At 34.6% G+C, this 4,629-nt stretch overlaps 1 long non-coding RNA gene across 1 annotated transcript; it reads left to right on the forward strand.

Moving 5' to 3' along the window:
• Window positions 1-2,977: 2,977 nt before the first annotated feature.
• On the forward strand, window positions 2,978-4,170 carry LOC127092664 (uncharacterized). The gene is made up of 2 exons (XR_007792253.1): window positions 2,978-3,506; window positions 3,965-4,170. It is a non-coding gene; the product is annotated as an uncharacterized LOC127092664 (long non-coding RNA).
• Window positions 4,171-4,629: the final 459 nt, after the last annotated feature.

Below are 4,629 nucleotides of genomic sequence, written 5' to 3' on the forward strand. Positions count from 1 at the left end.
TTTGCTATTGAGCCTCCTTGCGGTTCTCTCGATCTCAGGATCAAAAAGAAGTTCGTCCACAGGGATTTGCCCTCGCATAAAACGTAAGCTGCACACTAAACCAAACAGATTACAAGCACAAGTCAAAAATTCACAAGCTAAAACTTAAACAACCATTGCGATGCTCGCAATATCAATTTACAATCCCCGGCAACGGCGCCATTTTGTTAGTTGTAAATTTACGTGTCGGGTTTTTGTTATCGTATCCACATGGATTGTAAGATATCACCGCCGTTCGATGGTTGTATTAATCTTAGCTTAAGTAACAATATGGTTTTGGTTGGTTGTCACGTTATCTTGCATAAAAAGGTAATAAATTGCGGTAAAAGTTTTGGTTTGAATAAATGAGAAATATTGCCAAAGTTAGGGTTTGATGATCACTTTGCATGTATTTTTTCGGTCAACAATCTTATAAACTCCTTTAGATGATAAATCATTTCACAAAATCCTCCCAATATGTTTCTCTCGAACACACATTGTGAGTTTTCCCATTTTGATCCATTGTTTCTCTCGAACACAATCTATCAAAATGACAACTTTTTGGTTCAACCTTATGGTGAACAAAATCATTCATTACTATCTCTAGCTAACAAACAAGATTAGATGAAAACCTAGGTCAAGAGTTGGTAAACATCTCTCGATCATAAACCAACACAAAGAGTTTTAAATAGAAACAAAGTTTTCATCATATATTCACCATTAAAGAGTTTACACATGAAGATCCTTACATTTACACACAAAGCTAGTAATCACCTACATCTAACCTTGACAAATGGATGACTTAGCTACTCATTTTCATGGTAGCTTGGTCGGCAAGTTTCGGAAGAAGGTTGATCAACATCCAAGTCGGATAATCGATGTTGGATGGGAATCCACCTTCTTTTTGTAGAAGATGGTTACAAGATGAAGAGAAATGAAATCTAGGGCATAAAAGATCCTAAGAACAATGCTGGAAAATATCTCTAAGAAAGTACGAAAGTGGAAAAATGCTGTAAAAACTAGGTATGGCACTCAAAAGTGGCACCTGCTACTTATAGAGTAGTACTGGGCTGTCATGCTCGCTAGGCGAGCAGAAAGGTTCGCCTAGCGAGGGTCTAATTGTGGCACACAAGGCACCTGTGCCCAGAGAAACAGGGTCTGTTGAACTGTCATGTTCTCCTAGCGAACAAACCTTCGCCTAGCGAAGGACACGCTCCAACCTTCGCCCCAGCGAGGTTGAGAGGTTTTGCTACTGGAGTGCTCGCTGGGGACTCGCTAGAGCCTCGCCTAGCGAGAGAGTGCTGGCTGTGCTTTTCACCAAAACTGAACGAACTCGCTACCACCTTCGCTAGGATCTCGCCGGGCGAATTTATTGGCATTTTACTGGAGCTTTTCGCTGGAAACTCCCCTAGCGAGGCCTTCGCTTCAGCTCTCGCCTAGCGAGCAAGCTGATGAATGCAAATTCTCTTTGGTTCCTTTCCCAACTTCTTGTGTCTTTCATTTTCTATTGTTTCATGCCTTCTACCTGCACAATAACACACAAATCAAAGGTACCAAGATCGTTTATCAATGTATTACATTTCATGTTAGAACAAAGGTGGTTTTGACAAAAGAGCAAGGAAATAGAGTGAAAAATACCCTTAATTGATAACTCAAATAAGCACTTTTGGGTATCTAACAATGAGTAAGACAACTCATATCCAAGCATTTGAGAAGAGGAATTGAAAACTCAAGACCATCTCCCTTTTCGTATAGTCTTGATATGAAAATGATTTGATTAGGTTATATGTTTATGGGAAAATGACAGTTGTTCGACTGACCGAGTAAGAGGACTCGTATTCAAACAATTGAGGAGAGAAGTTGAAAGCTCAAAGTCCCCTCCCTTTTCATTTAGCTTGTTGTGAAAGTGTTTTGATTTAATCGGGTTTGGAAGTTTGTAGAGGAACAACAATTATTTGACTAACCAAGTAAGAGAACTTGTATTCAAATAGTCGTGGAGTAAAAATTGAAGACTCAAAGTTATCTCCCTTTTGGTTTCTTGTTATAAAAGGATTTGACTTGTTTGTGTTTAACTGGATTAGAAATGACGACCATTTGACTAACCGAGTAAGGGAACTCGTATTCAAATAATCGAGGAGAGGAATTGAAAACTCAAAGCCATCCCCCTTTTCATTTCCAAATGAAACAGTATTTGATTGTGATTGTGTATTTTAATTTGATTTGAAAAAAAGTACCACTTGACGCTGGATCAAGGGTTTACTTATTGATTGCGAAAGAGTGAGCGTTCCTAATGCCTAAGGAAGAGCTATCAAGTGATAAAAGATAAAGAAAACGAGTAAAAGCATACATTTGAAAGAGGAGGGGGTACATGTAAAGTACAAGGGAGTGCAGAAAATAAAAGTTAATCGAATGGAAATTAATTCTAAAGATTAAGCCCTATCTAAACATGAATTAGAATCAAAATTAATCACATGAGAAATGACAGTTGACAATGAATATACGATGGTCTAAGTTAATGAATCAGTTAGAAACTTCTATAAGTCCTAAAACTAGGGGAGCATGCAAGATTAGCTTACTTCCAAGTCTAGGGGTAAAACCATCAATTCACAGTTATAGTTTAGTTTCTAAACTAAACTTAATATTTCTAATTGTCTTTTTTCTAATTTTCCAAAATTTCTAATTTAAATCTAAAAATTGTAACAAACCTAAATTCCTAATTATCTTTCTAATTTCTAAAATTCTAATCTAAATTTAACATCTCTAATTAAACTATAAAATTCTAAAATCTTTATTTCTAATTAATGTTTCCTAAATATTCTAATTCTAAATTTATTTAATTATAATATTTCTAATTAATTTTCAAAAATCTATTAAGTCCTAATTAAACTAATTAATCCTAATTAATCCTATAACGAATTAAGATGATTTCTAAGAAACTAAATAACCAAAACAGAAAAACCTAAAAAAAGGCAATGGACCATGGAATCAAGGGGACCGGCCCAGATCCAAGAGGGTGCAAGGAATAATATCCAAGGAGTCAGGTTACTCATAGTTGTCATGTAGAAATCGTACGGTACGTTTCTCTCTTCGCCTTCTTTCATCCGCGCGTAAGAAGAGAGCTACATTGGTGTCGATTTCCTGTTTTCATGGTTAGCTTGAGAATCGGAAGGAGAGTATGTGAGAATGAAGAAACGATTTTGAACTGAATTATTTGGACAGGTGTGCTTAGGTTAACGCTGAAAATAGGGTGAAGGTGAAGAAAGGAGTTTGCGACGGCGGTTGGGGATTGCGTTCCCGGTGAAGACGAGGTCGTGATGGTGGTGGTGTGGACCGGCGAAAACGGCTGTGGAAAGGAAGAAGAATGAAAGATTTGTTTCGTGTTCGCCGGCGAGGGAAGTGACGGAGCTTCTCCTGCTTTGCGGCTTCCTTCTTAGCGGCCTTTTTGCTTTGCGCTTCTGATGACAGCGGCGGTTCTTGAGACTCTGAAGGTATGTTTTTGCTTTGCTGTTGTTGTTATGTTCTTTTAGGGTTTTGAAAAAAATAACTTTGCCGTGCGGTTGCTGTTCTTGTTTCTTTGAAAAGAACTCTGTTGTGTTTATGTTGTTCTTTAGGCTTTTTGAGAAAAAAGTTGCTTTTGCTGTTGTTGTTGTGGTTCAGTTTTCTTAGGAGAAATCTCTTACTGTGTGGTTGCTGTTGTTCTTCATGAATGTTTTATGAAGAATTTTTATAAGTTTTAAAAAAAACTCCTCTTTTTTCAACTTGTCTCATCCCAGATTATGTGGGATTTGATTTGTTCATGTTTTAGATCAACTTTGACATGCTTTTTGGATGTTTAGGTTAATTTTCTGAGTAAAGCTTTAAACTCAATGATTCATTTAGTTGTTTTTCAGCTCTCTAAGTGCTTTTGAAAAGTGCTTTTAAAATAAGCTATTTTTGTTCTCTGCAGATTACAACTCTGAGATGACCTGGTGGAATGGATGGAAGGTGGCTGCTCCAAACTTCAAGATAACCTGTTTTCATGACTAAGTCCAAAGTGATTTCATCCTAATTGCTTGGTTTTGGTCATTAGGAACCTATTTCCATCTGTAGCAATTTTTTCATTGTAATTACTTAGTTTAGTTTTTTTTATAAATAAAACGTGTGTTTGTATTATTTGGGACTTATTATGTAATTACCTTTTAATCTTTCAAAATTTAACTCAATATTTATTTATGTTAATCATTCAACTTTTTTTAAAAACAACAAATTTCTAACTTAAGTATAATGACTTAATTTTAAAAACAACAAATTTCTAGTTTAAGTATAATGACTTAATTTTAAAAACAACAAATTTCTAATTTAAGTATAATGACTTAATTTTTAAAACAACAAATTTCTAATTTAAGTATAATAACTTAATTTTAAAAACAACAAATTTCTAATTTAAGTATAATAACTTAATTTTAAAAATAAATTTTTAATTTAAGTATAATGACTTAATTTTAAAAACAAATTTCTAATTTAAGTATAATGACTTAATTTAAAAAACAAATTTCTAATTTAAGTATAATGACTTAATTTTAAAAACAAATTTCTAATTTAAGTATAATGACTTAATTTTAAAAGCAACAA

This window comes from Lathyrus oleraceus, chromosome 6, assembly GCF_024323335.1.
Source record: "Lathyrus oleraceus cultivar Zhongwan6 chromosome 6, CAAS_Psat_ZW6_1.0, whole genome shotgun sequence".
NCBI classification, from domain to species: domain Eukaryota; kingdom Viridiplantae; phylum Streptophyta; class Magnoliopsida; order Fabales; family Fabaceae; genus Lathyrus; species Lathyrus oleraceus.